Source organism: Uranotaenia lowii, chromosome 2 (assembly GCF_029784155.1).
Source record: "Uranotaenia lowii strain MFRU-FL chromosome 2, ASM2978415v1, whole genome shotgun sequence".
Classification (NCBI taxonomy): Eukaryota; Metazoa; Arthropoda; class Insecta; order Diptera; family Culicidae; genus Uranotaenia; species Uranotaenia lowii.
Window position 1 is genome coordinate 143011756 of NC_073692.1, and position 24821 is coordinate 143036576.

Sequence of the window (24821 nt, forward strand, 5' to 3'; positions counted from 1 at the left end):
ACCAATCAGAACAGCAGACCAGACGACAGACGACAGACGACAGACGACAGACGACAGACGACAGACGACAGACGACAGACGACAGACGACAGACGACAGACGACAGACGACAGACGACAGACGACAGACGACAGACGACAGACGACAGACGACAGACGACAGACGACAGACGACAGACGACAGACGGCAGACGGCAGACGACAGACGACAGACGACAGACGACAGACGACAGACGACAGAAGACAGAAGACAGAAGACAGAAGACAGAAGACAGAAGACAGAAGACAGAAGACAGAAGACAGAAGACAGAAGACAGAAGACAGAAGACAGAAGACAGAAGACAGAAGACAGAAGACAGAAGACAGAAGACAGAAGACAGAAGACAGAAGACAGAAGACAGAAGACAGAAGACAGAAGACAGAAGACAGAAGACAGAAGACAGAAGACAGGAGACAGAAGACAGAAGACAGAAGACAGAAGACAGAAGACAGAAGACAGACGACAGACGACAGACGACAAACATTGGACGATTGGACGATTGACTAGACTATAGACGGCAGTTGTAAGAAGAAGAAAACGAAGACAATAATTCGGCGATCTGTTTCATTTTAGAACTTTTTCTCAAAACTTCACATACACCGAATTCTAGGAACTTTTCAGCTTAAATCACTTTCTCAAAAAACACCAAAAGCTTGATCTCCCGGAAGTGCGGTGACCTGCCAAATGCCACCTTTCAGTCCGGAAGCCACAAAGATGGAGTATCATAAATAACAACAACAACTTGGTTAAGGGAAATCAAATTTCATGGGTTTCCTTTTCAATTTCCATATTTTGTACCCTGGTTGTCACCCCATTGCACAAACAGCAGCGGCAAGTCGAGGGGAAGGTAAACGGGGAACGAAAGGATCCCAACCAGATAATGGTTTTCCAATGATGGGAGGCAATGAATGATATCTTCCGGCAGAGACGAGAAGGTTGTTCATTTTTCTTCCGCTTCTCTTCTTATTTTATTGCGGTGAAAAATTTAGATGGCCTATTGAGCGTGCTGAAAAGGGTCCAAATTGGAAGAAATTGGCTCCTCAAGTGAATCAAACCCAAATGAGATTGATGTGATTGAGGTGAGTTCAGTCGGTGAATCGAAAATTTTTTGGATGAAAGAGTAATAGAAAAATGACAGGATCAAAAAAATTTTTCTCGGAAAAATCTTGATTTTAAATTTAATTTCAGATTTTTCAAATGATTTCAAGAGATTAAACAACGGTGTTGTTTTATATCGGTTGAAGGAAATCATCAGCAAAAACCGAGAAAAATTTTTTTGTTTTTGTTTCGATTACAGTCGTTTTACCATTTTTATGGCATTCGCGACTTTATAAACGTTGCAGTTGGCGGATCGTTATTGAAAAACTATCCGGTACAACTGTGTTCGATGTTTACTCTTGGGCTCGAACTCGCGGACATCGGCTCAGGAGACAACAGACTTGCCAACTGAGCTATATCCCAAGCCCATACCGAGAAAAATCGTTTAAACGAAATTAGAGCAAGATTTGTTTCTAAACATTACTGATTGCCAATGATTGGTTCCTTAACACAATTGAACTAGTTGCTGTCACGCCGCAGCCGGTGGCGTAGAGGATAGCCTTCAAGTCTTCTAAGCCAGCGGGTATGAGATCGAGTCCCAGTAACGGCATACATAGTACACTTTCTGTGGGTTGGTGGTTTTAGCATTTGTGAGATGCTAGTCATCATATCCTCGAAAGATGTACGCTTGGACTTAAGAAAAAGGAATCTCTTCGAGGAAACATAAAGTTTCATTGGGATCCTGTATGTGTTTGTGTTCGTTTAAAAAAAAAATTTCATTACTTTTTACTAAAAGTTAAACTCGATATCTTTATCAAATTCTCTGCAAAAATGGTGACTCCACAGAGTGATTTATGAATAAAGCGATCTTATGACTCTCTTGATCATGAAACGAAGAAAAAATTAAAAATAATTATCAATACCTTGCAGAATTCAACATGAAGATATCAATGCACAAACAATAAATAGAATCCATAGCTTAAATTAGTATCATTTTCCATTCACACAGTTCCAATCTTAATATTTTTATATAATTCGAAAAAACAAACCCTGTGAAATATTTTAATTTCTTGAAGTTTAGTAGGAACGATGGATATTCAACATTTAAATGTGCAAGGTCTAAAAAAATCGGTCGTCGAAACCCAAACGGCTTAAACTTTCAATTCCCTGGGAAGAATTCAAACAAATAACTTTAGTTGAGTTAATAAGCATAATGAATTCACCTTTTCAACATTTTTGAAAGTTGAGAAAACAATAAACTGAAAGAGGAACTTTTTGTTTAGAAAAGTATACTTCAGTAGGCCTTCATATGCTTCAATTAATTATAAGCAAGTGGTTATGAATTACAGTACCGTTCATAATTGTATGGAAGCACGCGCACTGTCACTTCGATTTTGAACTTCCATAACTTTTTACTCTGATAATAATTTTTGCGTTAGGTAGATCAATTATCACACTATTATATCACAATATTTGAGATTTCTGGAGTTTGAGTGGCCTGAGATACAGTAATTCTACGAAAATTACAGTTTTTTGGACTTTTCTCATTCAAACTGCAATATCTCGAAACTACGCTACATTTTTAATTGAAATTTCGCAGAGTGATTGTTGAAACATAAAGCTAGCATGTCTGAAGTTTTCGAAAAGTTCTACCGATGAGATCAAAAGTTATGCGAGGTGCAATATGTCAAGCATGAACCTAGAAATGCGATTTCTATAGAATTTTGGACGATTTGTGAGAACAATATCGTATCCATCCAACAATTAGACAAAAAATGTCTGGCAAAAGCAATGAAGAAAAGAAAAAAAAAATGGAATGAATGATCCATTTGTGTTTTTAAATCAGAATCTCGCGATATTGTTTTGATTTTTTGGTTGAAATAGATTTACTGGTTGTTAAACAGAGAATATGATTTTCCTATGGAAACATTCGTCCAAAAATCTATAGAAATCGCATTTCTAGGTTCATCCCTGAAGTATTGTACCTCGCGTAATTTTTGATCTCTTGGTAGAACTTTTCGAGAAATTCAGACATGCCAGCTTTATGTTTCAACAATCACTCTGCAAAATTTCAATAAAAAATGTAGCGTAGTTTTTCAGATATTGCAGTTTGAATGAGAAAAGTCCAAAAAACTGCAATTTTCGTAGAATTACTGTTTCTCAGGCCACACAAATTCCAGAAAGCTCAAATTTTGTGATATAATAGTGCGATAGTTGAACTATCTAACGCAAAAAATTTGATCAAAAAATATCATCAGAGTAAAAAGTTATGGAAGTTCAAAGTCGAAGTGACAGTGCGCGTGCTTACAATCTTTGCTTCAACTATTGAACTTCTTTATGTTTATTTTTATATTATTGGGCTAAAAAATAAGAAAAATCGTATTATGGAATAAAGCTTTAATGTTGCGTTTACCATGCACTATGCCGTTTCTATTTTACTTCTCTTTGATAGAAGGAAACAAGAATATTATCGTTAACTACAAAAAGGAACAGAAATGTAACTGATTTTTGAAGATTTTGGCGTTCTGAACTCGAATCTTTATTCAGATTTTATCTACCACATCAAGTTTTGGTGATATGATATTTAAGAGCTCTTAGAGCAATTCAATTTAGAGTAAAATAAGTTTCTGGTAACTGATGAGCCAAAAAACCTACAATGTTTAAAAAGTCATTAATAAAATTAAAAAAAATCTACAAGAAAAACTAGAAACATTATTTTTTTTAATTCAATCCATTCTTTTGCCTTACTTTTTCCATTAGTAAAAATAGCTCGAGGTCTTCGGAAAAGTTGAGCATTGTTTTAAAACTTTTATAATCAATATCTCAGTAATGTTAAACCCATTTTTCCAAACAGTGCACAAATTTCTCATATGAATATTCACCTATTTTCCGAAGTTATCTCAAAAAACAAGAGCTGGAAGAAGAAAAAAAAAATTGTGGTCGGAGCCAATTGTGCAATTGAAATGACTATTTTTTCGACAATCAGTCAGAGCTGGCTTATTTGACCGATCGAGGGGAAGGATGAAAACGTCGACATTGAATGGTAAATTATTTCGCTTTCATCAAGGCCGTGCAAACTGGAGAGGTTTAAGGGGTTTAAACACCCTTTAGAGAATTTTTTTTTCAAATAAAATTTTAAGATTAGGAAATGAATTCACTCTAGTAACCGGAAATTTTTTCATCCCAAAAGGTGTTCAATAATAAGAGTAAACAAACTTGACAAAAATAAGAAGATTGGCTAGCCTACGGCGGAATTTAGTCCTAAACCACTCTAGGTCAACGACATTTAATTTTACAACGTGATATGACCTTCACGAATGAAATTAAAATTTTTTAAATTTAAATTAAGAATTGTTATTCAATAAACCCTTTGTATGGAAACTCAAATCTTGGCACTAAAAACCCCTACCTTAAGAATTGGGTGGCACTCGAAACCCCTACCTTAAGAATTGGTTTTAATAAGAAAGTGTAACTAAATTAATTCAAAATTTGAAATCAACCATCTAAACTTCAAAGTTACTGCATCAAATCTCGCCTGAGCTTTCATTACGTCGAATGAAACATCTTGAGAATTCACAGATAACGGCTGCAAAAGTTATCAAAACAACTTTCAAATTTGTGTTTCGCATATAGAATATGTTGTCCAGGACACAAATATTCTAAATAAAAAGAAGTTGCGACTAGTTTATGTCAGTTTTTGAATTTTTATTGTAATAAAACTGTTTGTTTACATTTTGTTTCATTTGACGTAATGAAAGCTCACGCGAGAAATATTATTTTTATACATCAAGTTGGATGTCATGAAACAGGTGTTTAATACTCACAATAATCAATAGAATTAGCAAAAAAAAATTTTTTTACCAAGTATCCATTTCTTTATTACTAATCTTTTTGATAATAAACAAATCGTGTATGTCATTTCAAATTTTATGCTTATATGAAATATTGTTCAACATACTAATTTCAGCCTGAAAAGTAAATTTTTTTTGTTATTCTCAATGCTCAATTTTACATTCAAAAGGGTTTTGACCTACTACACAAGGCCATAAATTTCACATTTTTCCAAGATTCAAAGAATTCAGCTTTCATCAGCTTTTATTTTTGAAATAAATGTTGAAAATAGGTAATAAATCATAAGAGAAATTTCTGCATTCTGCAACCGATTATCAACTTTTCTTAAAACCGTACTAAGTACTTTCAACATCTGCGAAAAAAAGAAGAGAACTGTTTATTTTCTTTACTCCATTTTGTAATATACGAGAATTTGAACGAACCGTTAACGAGTTTATAACCATATTGAATTTTAAATATTTTTTTAAAGCAAACATCAAGCAGTTTAGCAGAATGTACAAAATTGCTAAATGAAGAAAAAATCTTTTTTTCAAAATTTCTTCAGTAATGTCATGAATACAAGTGATAATAAATGTTTTCAAATTTTCAAATACTGTAGATTTAAAGATCATTTTTCATGATCTTCATAAAATGTTGTTCCTTAATTGATTGTCCCTAGTGAACTAAACAAATTCAGAATCAGTTTTTATTTCATGTAGATTTGTAAGTTCATCAGCTATAAATGGTTGATTTCACTCAAAACTTAAGTCATCTTCATTCAATTCAAGTCAACTATTAACATCATATCCCCAAAACTAGAGGTTATAGACTAAATCTGACAATCGAATCGATTTATAGGCGTACAAATCTACCAAATCATATATTAAAACATCGGCACCAAAATGCTGTTTCTTTGAAAAACAAATTAAACTCTAAGATTCATTTTTTGAAATGGTCGGACAATATTTTTTAATAAATTTACTTCTTAGATGTTGAAAAATATTTTCTTTTTCATATTTTGTTTCAATTTACAAATAAATTTACAGAATTTTTTGGAATTGTTTTTATAGCGCCGATGTGGTCTAGTGGATAGGCTGGCGCGAGTCTGGTATTGGTACGCCAGGCGTACTGGGTTCGATTCCCGGTATCGGCAAGAAAAAACTTTTGGGTTCGAATCCCATAAGCGGGCCGACAGGTAAGATGTGTTTCATTATATAACTGACTATATAATTGGAATGTTCAATCAGTTGCCAGCTGGCCAGGTATATACACGAATGCCGGAATACCTGTAAGTAAACTAGCCCACCTGATTGATTCGTTCTTCCAAAATATACCTACATCAACACACGCAATACATTCACCACATAACAGTTCATACGAAGCCATGGGGTCCGGGTATGGTGGCGCGCTGCATTGGAGATTTGTCGAACCTAATAATCTAAGGAATGTATGTGAACCCATACTTTGGCAGAAACTGCGGTGAATCCGTGCACCCATGGTGGATTACCAACATACATACATACAGAATTTTTTGGAATTGTTTTTTTTTAGTTTTATCGCATTTTTAAGTCATTTTTAAGTTAAATAATGAGCATTATTTAAATATTTATGTTACTTAAGCTAATAAAGTCATTTAAAAATGTTCAAATTAGTGAAACAGTCTCTAAATAGTTTATAGAGCTGATATGTAAAGAGCAAATAAAAAAATATATCAGAATATAATGAGAACCACGAAAACACCAATAACTAGCTAAAAATATGACGTTAAAGTTGGGCTTGTGATATAGCTCAGTTGGCAAGTCTGTTGTCTCCTGAGCCGATGTTCGCGAGTTCGAGCCCAAGAGTAAATATCGAACACAGTTGTACCGGATAGTTTTTCAATAACGATCCGCCAACTGCAACGTTGATAAAGTCGCGAATGCCATAAAGATGGTAAAACGACTATAATCGAAACAAAAAAAAAAAAAAAAAAAAAAAAAAAAAAAAAAAAAAAAAAAAAAAAAATGACGTTAAAGTAAGTTTTCTTAAGAAAAAAATTAAAATTTGTTCTTGTTTTTTAGAAAATATTCCATTAATATCGGTTGAAGTGCTGCTGGATTGAAATGAAAAAATTAAAACAAAACTCAATAAAAAATTTGCATTAGGCCACGGCCTTAGGAACGGGGAGGGGGTTTGAGGGCTAAGCCCCTTCCATGAGGATCCAAAACAGCAATTGAGGTATTCTAATCTGCACTGGAAATTTTAATTTCTGAACCAAATTATTATAATAGAGTAAGGGTAATCAAGAGTAACAATTGAGACTAAAAACTAATGCCAAAATCTCAAAAATTCATCTAAAGTCCAAAATTCTGCTACAATTTTTCAAAATTATCTAACTTGTTCATCGAAATGCAGGTCTGAATATTTAATTTTTAATTAAAGTAGACCCATTTCGGATGTTCTGATTCCACAATTCCCATAATCATTATTATATTCTTATTTTCGTATTTCGAGTTCTGTATCCATTTCAGGATTCTCGATTTTCAGTTCGAATAAACATAAGAAATGAGAAATGAAAAGCTACTTTGAAGTCCTGGTTCGAATTAGATTTTTTATATAATATAAAATTTTAATCATGTTTTACGAGATTATATGCATTTTCAATATTTCGATAACAGTTTCCCGAATATGAAAAAAGAGAAATTCTAAGCTCTCAAACTTAATTCTTACACAAAATTGAAAAACTTAAAACTTCGAAATGGCAATCGAAAATTGAAAAGTCCGATTCAGATCTTTAAAAATCCATATTTCAATTTAGGAAATTCGGATACTGATTCCAAGCGCAATTTTTTAATTCAGGTTCGGAATTCAGATTCAAAATTCAGATAAAGGTTAAACTTGTAAATAAATTTTACAATTAACATAAATTGTTGAGGAATTTAAGAGTTCATGAACTTATCACATTGCGGACCAAATACGAGATATCTAGTTTTTTCGCTTGCTAACAGTAATATTGCTGTTTTAAAGCCAAATTTCATACTTATATCATAAATTTGCTTCTAATGATTTCCACTTCTTACTTATTTTTTAAATTATTTATTTTCATTAAAGGTTAAAATCATTGAACTAGCAAAATAGTTTGGAGAATTGGGCTTGTTTGATTTGAGTATAGAATATTTTTTTAGGAACAGGAAGACTATTTTATGTCCAAATCAACTTAGTTTGATCTACCAGACTCTTAACAAATTCAAAGATTTAAACCAACGCGTTGCAACGATGAAAGCAAATTTAGCCCACTTTTAAAGTTTAGGGCAAATTTTCTAAAGTTACGATTTAATACGAAAACTCTTAATGTCAAAGTACTAAAAAGGAATAATCATATTGTTAAAAACATAATTTGTTTTAATTTTTTGTGTATTCGTGAATTATTGGGCAAAAATAATATGTAAAAATCAGTCACCATTAGTCCGGTGCTCAAATATTGGCAAAAAAACCATTAACAAAATACCTATTTGTGTTCTGGATTATAAAGGGTTCTCGACATGATCGACATGACTCGACATGAGTTCTCGACATGAGTTCTCGACAAAAATAATATTTGTAATTTGTATGAAGATGTCTGGGACAATTGAAATTACTTTAAAATCCACATTGTCAAAACGGGATTAGCTTTAGAAATAATATCCCAGTGGTGTCTTAATTAAATTTAGAAAAATGCGATTTTTGACGAAATGTATTGTATTTTAAAAATATTTTAAAAAATTACATCTGTAAAATTTCAAATCTGGCAAATTATGATTTTTTCTTGGATTAAAACAACAATGCTTATCATCTCAATTCAATTAATTTATACGAAACTTTACATTAAAAAAAAAAAAAACAAAAATGTGGATAAGGTTTCGATACAATTTTAAACCCTTCCAAAGGCGATAAAGTAACTTATCTTTATTCAGTCAGTCACTCAAGTTATTGACGGTGGTTTTTCTAAGGGAAAATAGAGGACAAGTCTGCCTGGGATTCAAGAAATCAAGATTGTGAACTGGAATTTTCTTGAAATTAAAAATCAGTGAATTTGGGAATTCTTATGTAAATTAGACAACTTTTCTCAACGTCTAATTTCAAACAAAGTTTTAAATAAAAATACACAGTTTTAATCGCAAAAAATATAAGGTCTTCTAGAAAAATTTAAGCTATTAAAAAACATTTAAAAATAAGAATTGAAATTCAAAATATTACGCTTAATACAGAGAGATTAAAAAAAAAGTATGTTTTTCTCACTTTTACTTATCTCTGTGGTATAGCTCCAGCAGCTTTAGAGTTTTTTTTTCAGAAAATGGTTGAAATTTGTTATAAATTTTAAAAAGCACTCAAATAATTTTCATTTTTGATAAAAAAAAAGAATCAAATGATGTTTCTTTTTAAAAGTACAAGTTTTTGCAAAAAAAAAAGTTAAAATCAATCAAAAAATTCAACAACTTTAAAAATTTTATAAAAACTATTCAAGACTAAGTTATTTGCCTGATCAATTTCGGCTGGTATTGTCCATTTTGTGTTTAAAAATTTCTGTTGAACTTTCCTTTAAACATTTCAGATAACTTATGTATGAATTCATGTTTTCTTTCCTTTTTCAGTTTTTATTTGTCAATAGTTTGTTACTATAAAAGGATGACGTTGAATTTGAATATTTTTTTAACCCTACCCATGCAGATTTTTAAATTTTTAATAATAGATGTTTTGATTGTGACCCGCCGGAATGTTTATAAATTCAAATTGGCCCGCTGGATCAAAAGCTCACCCCTGATCTAATCTATTTTATTATTTGCATCACTGGCATTGGAAACATTTAGAGAAAAGGTACTGTCATTCCAAACTTGGATTACAAGGAGCATTGTAATAGAATAAACAATTTCAATCAAAAACAATGATCGAAACTTCAGCAGCTGTATCCATTATGGTTTGAAAAACAAAATCAGGTTTTTTAGCTTTAAAGAAACATAATAAATTCGTTACTATCATGAGGGTAATGAATAGGGGGAAGTGTTCCTAAATGCGCATGTTAGGTAATATGCGCATACAGCCGATTGACGATATGGCTAGAGATTCATCATATCTAATCAGTGCAGTTTGAGGGTAGTACGCTTTTAACACATGGCATGAAAAAATTAAATTGTTATATAAAGTCGAAAAAATTTAAAAATTCAAACAAGATTTTTGTCAGTTTTGATATAATATATTGAATTTTAATTATCGTGCGTACAGATTCTGTGAACAAAAATTTTATTGGTTTTTCTTTCTTATTCATCTGGAAATCGGAAATTCAACAAATTGAAGCTTTTGGCAAAGTTGTAGATGATAAGATATTGGAATACGAGACAGGTTCTGAATGCCCATATAAAGGCAGGTTAAATGCCTATATCAAGAAAAATAGATTATTCTTATAAATTTTTTACTTCCTATCATTTAAACATTAAATCTACGCTCAAATCACGATCTTACAGCGAAAAAAGAAGAACTTCATACTGATCCGATAAAAATACAATATGAACAAAATATTACCATGAAATATGGCCATATGGCATACTTAACTATGTTTCATGCAAAAGAACTAGTGATGTAAAAAATTTAACCAAAATTTCAGCCTTGACGTATGCCTAACATCCGTTTCTACCATTTTCAATTAAATAATTTCAAAATATTGCGAGTGTAAATGAAATATAGCTTAAAACATAAATATGCGCATTTAGCCCGCCGGTTTCGGAAATCGGCTATTTTGACTTCTTTTAACATAAAATTATTTTCACAAAAACTGTAAGAGATTTTAACAGAAAAATTGCTCTTACGTATAGAAAACAGATGTCCGCTCATGTGCATATAGTTTTCAGGCTCCTATCTATCGGAATATGGGAGAAAATGAGTGTTTTCCTTAATATGCGCATATAACCCGCCTCTCCCCTACTAGGAAATGTTCCTCTTTTAACTTAATTTGAACATGCGTGAATGTTATTTTGACCAAAGCACAGGAAATCGAATTCATTTACATGAACTGTGTATGGTTAATAAAAATAATGAATTTAGAAATGATATTTATGGTGGCTCCAGAGAGTAAGTTGGCTGAAACCACTGAATAATGAGTAAATTTGCAAACCTTTGAGCAATAAAGCAAAATATTTCATTTGATTCAGTAAATTCACAAATTTTCCAGGATAATCTGTTAAGCATTTTCCAGAAACTTGAAGTTCCATTTTTAGCAGTTCACTGAGCTTTTTTTGCTGTAGATCGTTCCAGTAGCTACTGATAGATATTGTTCGAAAAAAAAAACAGATGCGATTGGAGAACTGAAAAGTTGATTGGCGTTTATTTCATCAGAAAAAGGGTCATTTGTATGACTTTCATGGGATTTACAATATGTAACTTGAAAATGTAACCTCAATCTGATTCGATGTTTGATCAGCATTGAACATTTTTTCGGAAGTAAATTTAATGACAAATCATCAGATGTCCTCTCAGGTGCAATGTAATGATTTCAGCAAATTTGACGTTTATCCGATCTTTCAGAGCTGTGTTTCTGGAATTAAATTTTACTAAAATTTTAGATCCATTACGGATCCATGAACAGTGCCATTCAAAATTTGATACATGGCTTGCTCACTACAACTATCTGATAAATTTTGATGATTCTTTAAATATAAGAAATTTTTTAGAATTTCAGATAAAAAAAATTAATTGATTTTAATATGTTAATTTATGATTGCAGATTGCCTGGTTTTACCCACTTATAGTTCAATTTCTAGTTTCTAGTTCTAGTTCTAGTTCTAGTTCTAGTTCTAGTTCTATTTCTAGTTCTAGATTTAAATCTAGTTTTATTTCTAGTTTTAGTTATAATGCTAGTTTAATTTAAATCTTAGTTTTATCAATCATTGAAATTCATTTTAAAATTTGCATTTAAAACCATACTTTCATATGAAACAACACTCGTGTAAGTCTAAGTTAATAAAAGGAAGAGAATATTTCAAAAAACATTTTAACGAGATTGTATAAAGCTTCTCAGACCATTTTCATTTATAACGATGTTATGACAACGTTAAACGAATGGACACAAATCAAAACTGCAATTCCAAGCTTGCAAAACTCTTTAGTACTTTAAGTCACATTGAAGCAACCGACTCACTCACCATCATCACCTCTTCTTCTTGTTTCCATTTTCAGATTAGCACGTGACCTTCCAGAAGGATTGCAAGGGTTTTTTTCCTGCTAAAAATTCAAACGGAGCAACATCAAGAAGACCACCGTCAAACCGACAGGTGCTGGACAGACAAGTCCGAGACGACACCAGACCAGACCATTCTTAGTAATACCGGGCCACTAACTACTGCTTGCTAACCAGGTATTTGCTACTGCAGCTCCTCCAAAGTGGCCCCATGTGATCCAAACGGTCATCCAAACAGTCAGCTTCTTCTGGCAGCCGGAAAAAGGGCCATGGCATTATCGGATAAGCCGATTACGGTGTCTGTGTCACATGCACCAACAGCTGAACTCCCGATGTGCTAGGAACCCCCTCAATTCTAGCTTCCAACCATTCAAGCGGTAGTCTGAGTAAAACGAGGAAGGAGGGCCGCAGCAGTGCTTTTATAACCTCTTCTCGGTAATTCATTCAACGTGCCGGCTAAAAGAAGCTTGAAGATAGAAGCACAGCAAAAAAAAGTCCTTGCTCCACAAAGGATCCCTCTGCTGCCAGGTGAGTGTGATTTTACTACGGAACCTCCCACTCTTACTCTCGAATTTGAAAAAAAGGAAAGGAAACTTTACGTTCTTCGTTCGTATACGATGCGTTAACTGCGACACAGGGAAAAAGATTGAGTTGTTAATCCTGGGAGCTGATGCTGCTCATCGGATTTACAATTCAAATGTGAGCCCATGCGTGCCCAAGCCCCATGAGGTGTGAAGGTTCCATGAACATAAACCATATCTGGCGTAAAGCCTGTTGGTTTTCGGTTTTTGGAATCATTTTTTTAGGGAGATTTTGGACAGGTTTACTGTTAGTTGTCCTTTTTATTATCATTTGGTGTCTGTAGGCTGTGATAACGTTTCAAATACTTATGCTCAATAAACTTTCAGTTTTTTTTTGGAAATTTGTTAAAATTAAATGTTTTAAATGCCAAAAAGAGCCATTGTTCTATAATCAAGAGAAGTTTGAATGATAAAAACATGAATTATAACCATTTTTCTATCGAATATGTTCATTCTGGGCTATATAACGAATACTTTTTTTTTCTGAACAATGATTGACAGATAAGGACTATCAACTATCAATACCTGAAACTAAATGAGATTCAAACTCGTCAAAAACTCTCTGCAAAAGTTGCAACGCATAATTTGAAATAACCTCAATTATTATTATAATTATTATTATTATTAATGTTCGGCTTTAAGTGTTTTTTGAAGTTGTCGATGGTAAGACAATTGAGGCACAGTGTGGGCAGGTGGTTGTACAGATTTGCTCCGATGAACGATAATTTTTGGCGTCCGAATTCGTTGTTTGTTCGCGATAGAATGAAAGTAACGGCTCTTCTTGATGATCTTTCGTTCAATGAAGTCTGCAGAGTTGAGTTGCGGTGCTGACTGGGTTCAGTTATTTAGCATTTTTCTCATATGTACTAGCATCTGGAGCTCGTATAACGCTCTTAAGGGTAGAAAAGAATCAGCTTCGTCAGCGTAAAGAAGGCGTGTTGGATACAGGTATGGTTTGCTTAGTACGGCTTTAATACAGCGATTCTGGATAACTTGAAGTTCACATAGAGTTGATTTAAAGAATTGATATTCCTTAACTTCCTCAATGATTTGGCCTTCAACTCGTAATGAATCGTGGGCTGGCGATGCATATCTTGGTGTTCGAATGAACATATGTTTCGTTTTGTATCGTCGGCAAATAAGCGAAGCTTCCCGTGGGGGTGCAATTTAGCCAGATCATTGATGAACAATAAGAAAAGTATAGGCCCTAGATTGCTACCTTGGGGCACTTCTGTAGCAATATGCCCAAGGGAACTACACGCACCGTCAATAGTTGTATATTGCATTCGGTTGGATAAATAACTTGATATTAAATCATTGGCGGTTCCTCTTATACCCAGGTACTCTAATTTTTGCACAAGTATACCATGATCAATGGAATCGAACGCTTTTTTCAAGTCGATGAAGAGTGCGCCAACAAGTTTCTTTTTGTCCAAAGAGTCATATATATCCTGAACCAACTCAATAGATGCCGTTTGAGTACTGGAACCTTGCCGGAATCCGTATTGGCAAGAATAGATTAGTTAGGTCGTATCTTTTTGTGAACGCATCGATCCGGTTAACTATCAATTTTTTGAGTATTTTATCTAGAGCAGATAAACAGGAAATCGTCCTGTAGTTGTTTACATCCGTGGGACTGCCTGATTTAAAAACCGGAACAACACGAGCAGTTTTCAGACAGGGCGGGTAAACTCAAGTACATATAATTTCATTGAAGATATCACAAATGAACGGCGCAAAAAAAATGGTACTCTTGTTTGATAATAGCGGCTGAAATGTTGTCAGGACCTGTTGTTTTTTTACTGCTTTGATCTTTGCTCAGCAAAATTATTTCAGAATACGTGGCTGGCTGCAGAAAAATGCTACGTTGATTTGAAGTGATCGTATCGAATTTACGAAAATCTCGATCACTATTTATAGAAGCAGTTAGATCAGGACCAACGTTACGAAAGAAGTTGTTGAATATTTCGCAAATTTGAGGAGCATAGGTGTGAGTAATTCCATCAACTATAAGTCAGGACCATATAAGTCAGGTTTTTCGTGGCGTTGATTATGGCCTAGTACTTTGTTTATATTCAACCAAGTCTTGAGTGGGGAACAATCCAGATGTAGTTTTTCATAATATTCGCGCTTACATTGTGTTTTTTTCTGTTGCAGTTTTTTTTTTTTGAAACATGATTAAGAAGCTCAGAAATCGTTTGGTCATTAGGAAATCTTCTATATCTCTTTAGAGTTTTTTCCTTTAGTTGAACCAACCAGCAAAGATCAAAAGTCATCCAGGGACACGAATCTTTCAATTTGGCTGTCACTTTTTTTTGTTTAGTGCATTCGGCTATTAATGAGTTGTACGTGTTGATAACATGTAACAGTTTTGAGTTAGCATCTACATTAGTAGGGAAGTTGTTCATCGAATTCCGGAAAAGATAGCTTAGTTTACTGTGATCTATTATGTTTTTAAGGGGCCATTCAATTATTATGTAACGCAATTTTCGAGCATTTTCAACCCCCCTCCCCCCTACGTAACACATTCATCTTAAAATTTCTAAGCAAAATCAACAAAGCGTAACAAACTGCTATACCCCCTCCCCCCTAAAAGCGTTACGTAATATTTGAATGCTCCCTAACTAGTATCGTAGAGTTCCTTTTACAATACAGTCTGAGTACAGATGATATTATACAATGATCACTAAAAAAGGCAAAAATCTTGTAAAATCCGAAGTTAAAAGGTTCGCTCACTATGTTTTGCCATATAAGTTATCATTCCGCAGTTAGTAAGTATCAGACAAAGAGATTTCCAAAAGTTTGTCTACTACCCTAAAGTCATTGCATACTTAAAGGCGAAATTTTCTGGTTTTTAGGTAAATACAGTATTTTTGGTCCTTTTCAACAGATAATTACTAGATAAACATTAGTTATTTGACAAATATGAGTAATTTCATAACAATCAATGATCACGATCCATTCAGAAGAAAAATATACCATTTTGGACTCCAGGGATCAATTATACCCAAACCATTCATTTCGGAAAACTTCTTCTTAAATAAATTTAAAATTTCCTATTACTTTGAAAATATGGCATAATGAAGTTCAAATTATAATCTAACGATCCACATATTGGAGTGAATATTTTTCTTACAATATTTTCATGTGAGAAACATTTTAAAGTGATAAATAAAAGTGATTCAAGGTCTCACTTCTCCACGAATAGCTTAAGGTCCAATATCTCTTTGAACTGGCTCAAAGTCGTGTCTTCTCACCATAGTAAATAAGTCGAGCATGTGCACACGTCCGAGACTCTACGCTACGACTCATATGTTAACTATGAGATTGTTTATGCAAGGGTCTTAAAGCAAGCGATTATTGAAATCTTAAAATGACTCTAGTATTTAATCTTAAAATGACTCTAGTAATCTTCAGAAACTTAAAAATGCTTTGTGAGTTCCAGTTCTCCTTCATAAAGTGGAACCTAGAAGCCTAGATTATCCAACAGATTTTCGTTCCTTAGGCCGAATACTTTGCGTCTAGGAACGACGCTCTCCACGAACAAAATACATATAAAAAACAAGAATGTCTTTTAAGATAAATATCCGTAATTGAGGTACACTCTTAAAAATCCGTAGTAAACTGACAAAGATTTAATTGAATGATTAATGGCATTTCGGTGAACTATACATTCTAATAGGAAGAATATCAAATGAAAGTAATGAAAATTATTGATGGATAGATTAGATTAGGACGCATGAAAGGTGTTGGAAATGAGCCAAGAGCGTGATTTGAGAAAACTTTTTGCCGCAAAAGACAATATACAAAAATACGGTGTGGGACAAATGGTCTTTTGCGGCAAAAAGTTTTCTCAAATCACGCTCTTGGCTCATTTCCAACACCTTTCATGCTTCCTAATCTAATCTATCCGTCTATAATTTTCATTACTTTCATTTGATATTCTTCCTATTAGAATGTAAAGTTCACCGAAATGCCATTAATCATTCAATTAAATCATAAAAATCAGCGGTGATAATCTGTTAACATAAACTGACAAAGTTAGCGGGATTTTTTTCTATAATACAGGAGCTAAACAAGAAGTATCAATCTTGATAATAGATTGGATAAAAGTCTTTGAGTATTGAGAAATCCAGAAATTTTTTTTACACCTCTTAAAAGTTTCCATTAGAATTTATTATAGGGAGCCCTTGGAGCCAAAGGGCTCCAGATAAACCTAAAGAATGAGATAAACCTAAAGAATGAATCTTTGACTGCCACACATCACACGCTTTTCAAATCATAATTTTATTCAACTATTTTCTTATGTATTGGTCTTCTTGAAAACCCCTTACTATCTGAAAATCACATTTTTTTGTAGTCAAAGGGGTATAAGTGCAGGACTTATACCCCTTTTTCTCAGAAGTTTCTCTGAGTGATGTACTGAGGACTCTTTTTCACAAATCCTAACGTCGTGATATCCAGAAGTTGGTGTTTTTTCATCTGGATCAAAAAAATCCAAAAAATGTAATTTTTTTAACAGTTTAAGATGTGTGAAAATTTTCCATCAACTGTGATTCATCTATTGCATTTAATGATAATTCTCGTGGACAAAATGCTACTAAATTATTTTAAATTATATTTTTTTCCACTTAAACCACCAATGTTTGGAACACAAATTCCAGATTTCTGGATTTATGTAGTCTATGCAACGATTAAAATTTAGTGGAAACATACCTTACATGCATTGTTATAAAATTTACCCTGATGAAAAATCGATGTTTGGAGAGGTTGACTAGAAGTTGACAAGACCATGTCGATCCTCAGACATCCCATCATTCCCATCAAATTAGTAATAAATTAATTCATACAAAAATTAATTGACTCTTGTAGAAATAAAAAATTATGATTCCTTACCTACACCATCAAGATAAAAAAAAAATGATTGAATTTATTTGGTGGCAAAGGGGCATGGGTGCCTGTGTTTGGAACCAAAGAGGTATAAGTGCCAAAATTAAAAAATATGTGTTGCCTCAATTAACCTCAAATAAACGTTGTTTTTTTTGTGAAAATGTTGTAAAATGCTTTGTTTACGTTTAAGAAGATCATTATCGCCGAAAAAGCTTATAAAAATATCTTTGCTGGGAACTGCTGGACAGCAAAAAAAACGTTTGATAACAAGTGGGTGAGCGTAGTTTTGACAGCGAATGTCGAGGTGAAGTAAACATGAAGGAAAATGAAAATTCAGTAGAAGCTTTTCCACTGTCATAACCTGCGAAATTTGTTATTCTATATTAAAATTTTCAACTAGTAATTGTTACGTGTAGTATCTTACTTAACTAACTAAAGTGTATCACAGTAAGTTGTTTACCATGGCTGATTATCTCAGAGAGTCAGTTTTCCTCTAAAAATTGTATATTTGTTTAGTGATTGCTTACTCTCTATAGTTGCACCGAAACATCCAGGTCAGGATTTGGGTACCCCTGATTAGAAAATTTTCTTTCATGCGAATTGTAAGTCAATCAGCTTTTATGCACTCATTCCTCTTGGCTCCAAGGGCCTCATATGTAAAAAAAAAGATTATTTGATGTACACTTTCGAAATGCAAATAAAAAACTTCAAGGATTAATTCTTATTGCGTTTGTATTCTGAAAGTTTTGAATTCATCCTTCTCAAAAATAGCGTTGGAAATCATAGTGCCAGCGAGTTCGTTTTCAGTTTAGTTCAGACCTTCAAATCCAGACGGAATGCCATTTTCTGATAACCACTCGATTGAATCCGAAAACTTGCACCCAATCGCCGAGAAGGGGTTTTTCTTTTTTTGCCATCTCCCCATCAAACTTCAATTCCAAACCTAAAGCCCAATGATCTGTTAAAAGCGGTCAGCGCTCCGGTTTCTCCATCTGTTTTGCCACTATCTGGCAGCTAAATCCTTTCTTTCATTCCATTTCTGATGTGTTTTTGTTTTCTCTTGCCGACTTGTTTTCTGTTCTCTGACCCGAAGAAGCTCCAGATTAATCCTCAAGTATCTTTTATTTACCGCACACACAGCTCTCCGGTATTATTTTTCTCATTATTCCACGTCGTTTAGCCAGCTGTAATCCTTAATCAACCCGTGCCTTTTGCCATCACCCGGAAGTAGAAGCCGGGATTCCTTTGCTAGGCCGCATTCTAGGTTGAAACGCAGCCGGAAAAAGTAATAGAGATAGTCTCCACATAATATTACACGTGAGAATTTCTCACTCTGTTTCACTTTTTTTTGTCTTGGTCACAGTGGGTTTTGTAAGAATTTTTTTTTGCAGTTGTTTCATGTTTCATATGTGCTTCCTTCTCTAAGGAAATTAACCATTCTAGAAATTGAAAAAAAAAATATTTGGAATGAATTTCTCTGGATTTTTGCATGTGTTTGACCCACTGCCCTCAGCAACGACCAGCAAAGCTCGACGAAAGCTCCGCTAGACAGCGACAATAGATTACCTACATCTACTTTTTTTTGCTTTCGCCATATTCCGTTGTTGTGTTTTCCCCAAGGAGCACTCTGTCTCTGAATTTTCTTCTCATCCTCCTTCAGTTCCTTCATTGGCACAACCTCTACTGATGGTGGAACCCTTCTCAACTTTTCACCCTGTCAGTCGACGGGATCCTCTGCTAGCACCAGAACCAGAGCTTCGTTTGAAGCTTGAAGAAGAACGTGCCTTGGTTGTTCATTCGGTATTTGGAGCATCATCAGTCAGGATAATGTCCTTTTTTCAGCCATCCTTTTTGGCCGCGGCTGCTCAGCTTCGTAGGGAGTTCATCTTGTTTCCCATCGGGGGCCATACGGCGGCCACCCTTTTTTATGCCTTCTCGCTCCTTTTCCCACAAGCACCCAGTATCTAACTAAGAGGTTCTTTGGTGCTGCTGCTGCTGTGATAAAGATCAAGGGTCCTCTCTATTACTATATCATTATCTTGTAATCCAGAAGTGGACAGTCAATTGGCAGGAAGGGATTTTCTAGTGTTCCGGCTGCTGCTGCTGCTCTCTTTTCGGGATATGATTATGGTTTCGGTTCTTCCGTTCCGTTTCAGCATATATTGGACGGCTCGCGTGTCAGTCGGGGATTTTCGGAGAGGATTTTCGATGCTTCATGACGAGCATACGTACAGAAGCTGTTGGTCTTTTCGATTGGCACATTCTGCAGACCAAAGTAATTGATGGTCGCTAATTTTGAAGCGAAAGATCGGAAATCTTTGTCATTATTCACTGTGGCTTTGCGGGTTTATTGAAATATTTTATCTGATTTTTCTAAGTTTATAAATTGAGATTGGATTGGTTGTTTGTAGTTATGTAAGATGATAATCATTTTATCGAAATGAATTCATCAAAATGACTTTCACTTTTTATTTCTTGAAAATTTTTAAATGATTATCTCAAATTCTGCATTTTCCGATTTAAAAACAAATAAAAATAGATTAACTTAAAAAGGAAAACGCCAAGCGCGTTAATTTTAAACGAAGTAGCAGACCCGGTAGACTTCATTCTATCATAAATTCAATGAGAAGGACTCAGAGCCACAGGGGTATAAGTGCATAAATGATTGATTTTGAATTATTTATGCCAAACGTTTCTTCATTTTTCAAACTTTGTTTAGTGATTTTTTAAAGATTTTCAAGAATAACATTTACCCATTTTAACGATCGAAAGAAAAACACAAATTGCGTTTCGAGTTTTCAAAAGTGAAAGATTGCGTGTGAACTAAATTTGATGAAAAAATGCTACAAAATGCGAACCCACAGCATTATGAAAACAGGTCCGCTGAACAACTTTGTTCAAGACTATAACTCCGTATTTCATTAGGCAAAAAAGTTATAAGCTGTTTAACAAGGGTATGTCTTTTGATAATCAATAAATTCAAGTGACACCACTGCTTGTGCCATGCAAAGTGTTGCATGGAAAGTAGTCATGCAATACCTCCTACACAGAAAAAATTAATTGCTGTAAAATTACGGTAAATATCCTGTAACAAAAAGGAGCAGGACTTTTACCGCAATTTTACAGGTCGAAAAAATATCACGTGAAATTTATTTTTACGTGATCGTATTTTTTTACAGGCTGCTCTAAAATTACAGGCTGTAAATTTGGAAAGAACGTTCCTATTGGAATTTGTCTTGTTTATGTTTTAGTAACCTGAATTAATGGCGATTTTTCATTTCTGAGTAAAAACAATCTATTTTAATAAGCATTATTTATTATTATTTAATCTCATCATGTGAATACTTTCTCCTATCGTTCCTGGGAACGAAAACACACGGATGGAATTCTATCTTACAAGAACCCATCTCCGTACAGGTTGCCACGTCAAATGCCGCTTTAATTTAGCCAAATCAGCGAGTTTGTTGGTGGTAAGACCGTCTCCATCGATGCAAATAATTCCATGCGTCGAAATCAATAGCAATCACACAGGAAAGGCTTTTGAAATAGCCAACCGTAAACAATTTTTCCATTTATCCGGTTTATTTTGAGCTAGAAAAAAAAATTAAAGTTGAAAATCTGTTCTGAGCTTCTAATGAAAAAAAAGTTACCCCTTCTTCCTCCTGCTTGGTCCTGCAAATTCATCGCACCGCTGTTTTCGGAGTAATCGTCACTTTTGCTTAGCTGACTTGTGTAATCTCCTGAATAGTGAAAATGTTGGCAGTCGAACAGTTACTAGCATAATAGCTTTTGTGATTTTGATTGACAACCTTAATTTTCATTGTCCTGGAATTTGAAACCAGCCTGTAAAAAACCTGCTCATTAAAAATTATTGCCTTTAACCTGTAAAACTACGGCAAATGTCATGCTCCATTCTGTTACAGGACATTTGCTGTAAATTTGAATGATTTTAACTTAAATGTACATGCTTTTTCGATTATAGGCAGTTTTATTTTAAAGGTAACCATTTTCAATGACACGTAATAGTCATTATTTTTTTCTGTGTAGGCACCCTGCAGTGATGTCAATTATTGTTTATTATTGTTTGTTAGAATAAAATTAACTGATCATATGTAGATCCTAATGAGAACTTAATAGTAATTATAATAAAAGATAAAAATTAACACAGGTCTATACAGTTAAAAATTTTCTCCGGAGACGCAAAGGAACAAAGAGCTGCAAAAACTGGTTTCTCAATCCTCGGGGACGCACGCTGAGAAGAATGGCCTCCAGCAGACTCAACTCAACAAACTCAACTCTGGACGTTAAGAGATCAGCAACAACTAGAGCGCGTGTACCGTTACTGGATAGCCTCGATTCGTTCAGCCCCATTCTGGTAGAAAGGGCACCAAACAGCTGAAGCATACTTGAGGATGGAACGAACTATACAGTAGTAAAGACTTTTCAGGCAATACACGTCTTTGAAGTCTTTGGTCATGAGAAATACGAATCAAATGTTTCTGGATGCTTTGTCGACGATGTAGTTTGTGTGAGTATTAAACTCCAGCAAACTTAAACCCGAGAAATGATACCGTCTCCGAAAGCGTACTCCGCATAAAGAGGGTGTCGCTTACGAGAAAATGATACGACCGAGCATTTACCTACTGCGATTCAGGGGCAGACAATTGAAGTCACACCATTGACAAACACATTGAGCTGCTGCTGCAGGAAATCGATGTCCTCTTGGCCATTGATGGTGCGAAAGAGTTTCAGGTCGTCGGCATATGCAAGTTTTTTGCAGTCAAGGAGCGAGAGTACATCATTAAAATATATCACGAAAATGAATGGTCCTAAATGACTTCCTTGCGGCAGAACGAGGCAAGAAAATGATTTGAAAAGGAGTCACCAATACGAACGGACAACTTTCAACCTGTAAGTAACTATGGAACCAGTCAAAAGGGATCCACAGAAACCCTCAGCTTTGCGATAGCGATATCGTGGTTCACCTTGTCGAATGCAGCAGAAAGGTCAGTAAAGATGGCGTCAGTTTGGCTTTTCATAGCAAAGCTGTCTTGTCATGCACAAAAGATGTGAAGATGAGTAGTCGTGGATCGTTGAGGCATGAACTCGTGTTGATAGTTGGAAAGTTGGTGCTTAAAGAACGAATTAATGGGATCTAAGATAACCAATTCAATCAATTTGGCTATCGTGCATAGAGCTGAAATTTCGCGGTAGTTATTAACATCTCTCTTGTCACCCTTCTTGTGAACAGGAAACATATTGGCTTCCTTCTACAGTGAGGGAAAGATTCCAACATCCAGCGATGATTGGAAAATATGTCAAATTGGAAACAGCAAAAGTTGCATAAAACGCTTCAAAAAAGTAGCAGGTATACCATCCGGGCCCATAGATGTAGAGTTTTTCAGATTAGCTGTCGCTTTCGATATGGATGCATCGTCGATTATGATACCGTTAAACGAAGAACCTTTATTTTTATTTTATTTATATAGTATTCCGCCTCACGACATAACTTGACGAAAATAATTCCTAAAATTCACTCGGTTCATAGCAAGCGTTCTCCAATTCCTCAGGCACCCCACGTTCGCCAGATCACGCTCCACTTGGTCTAACCACCTCGCTCGTTGCGCCCCCGCTCGTCTTGTTCCTACCGGATTCGTAGCGAACACCTGTTTCGCAGGACAGTCGTCCGGCATTCTCGCAACATGTCCCGCCTAGCGTATCCGGCCAGCTGGGCCGGAAACGAAGAACCTATAGGCAATATATGTCTCACAGCTCTAGCCAGTTGCTCAGGAGAAATGGATCCAGTTGTAAAAATGCTAGAGAACTTCTCGGCAAATAGATCACAAATTTCGGGATCAGAGTTCACTGAGTCGCTGTTCAGGAACATGTGAGACGGAATCCTTGATTCTGTCCGCTGATTTTTCACGTGCTTCCGAAAAGATTTTGGACTTCTCTTGAAATTCTATTGTAATCGATTAATATTATTCTGGTAGTAATGCTTACTGGCTTTCTTATAGGCAGAATTCAATTCGCCATATTTGTCTTTAGTGTAGAGGGGCTTGTGCTTGTTGTAGTTGCGTAGTGCGTGCTGCTCAGCCGTCTTAAGTCTCCGAAGACTTTTTAACCCTGGGGGTCTGAAGATCGATGATATAATTCAGGATGTTCGCAAACGTCTCGGCTGCTGTATTGGGATTAGAGAAATCGAGCTCAGCCTTCCAATCAATGGATTGCAGGACGAGGGATATAGCTTCGAAGTCGACGTTCTTAAAATCGTGATAGAAAGATGCGGTTTTCTCTTCTGAGCCATGTATTTTAGTGATATCGAGTAAAATCACTAAGGCTGGATGATGCGGGACAGTTTTAACAAGAGGAGCAGGAGCAGATTCGATCGTCGGATTCTTGATGTTCACGAAGCAGAGATCAAGCATTCGGCCGTTTTCATTTTCAATTTTGTTGATCTGTCAAAGAGTCGCGGTGCTCAAGGAGTCTAGGAAGATGTTTGAGGATGTGGAGAATGAAGAACGAGCAGTATTCGGAAATAAAAAGTCGCTTGAGGAGGAGCACCATTTCAAACTAGGTTAGGTGGGTTGAAGTCGCCGATGATGAGTATGTCGTCTGCCGGAGAGCAAATCGAGCTTACTTTAGACAGGCAGAGCGAAAAAGATTTAGCTAAAACGAAGTCTCCAGAACGGTCAGAGGGCACGTACACTACGCACATGTAGAGTTTCCGATCCCCGCTTGCGTCCCGGTGCTGGAGGCCCGGAAGAAGTCGTAGGATTGACAAGAGCGGGATTCTTTTGTGGTGGAACGGAAACAGGATACGCGAACGGCAAGTTCGTGACATAAGCTGGTACTTGCCTGTAAAAGAGGCCTGGAGAACCCCGTCACCTCCAACGAACTCAGGGCCAGGACGACTGATGACGCTGGCAGGAAAAAGCGCGACTGAGTCCAAGGGCTCCGGGGTTTCCAAAAGGCTTCAATCGATGCGTCCTGGTGTTGAAACCCAAGTAGAGGCACGTGAAGTAACGGGCGTGGCATGTTGACAGCGCATGCAGGATCTGTGGCTAGGTGAAACTGCATTACACAAGGAAAACGTTGTCAAACCAGATGAATACTTGCCTGAAGATGCAGGCTGGAAAACCTCGTCGACACAGTCGAACACAAGGCTGGGATGACTGATGACGCTGGCTGGAAGCTGCGCGACTGAGTCGAGGGGCTCTGAGGTCCCCCAAGTGCCTAGTTCGTTGCGTCCCAGT

The 24821-nt window shown here is 35.4% G+C and overlaps 1 protein-coding gene across 1 annotated transcript in view; it reads left to right on the plus strand.

Annotated features, from left to right (window-relative positions):
* The window catches only part of LOC129741928 (protein amalgam-like), a 264878-nt gene that overhangs the window by 61756 nt on the left and 178301 nt on the right, over positions 1-24821 (plus strand). Inside the window, exon 2 of the mRNA XM_055733744.1 lies at positions 12094-12622. The gene's annotated coding sequence lies outside the window, so the exon portion shown is untranslated. The remainder of the gene's footprint in view (positions 1-12093; positions 12623-24821) is intronic.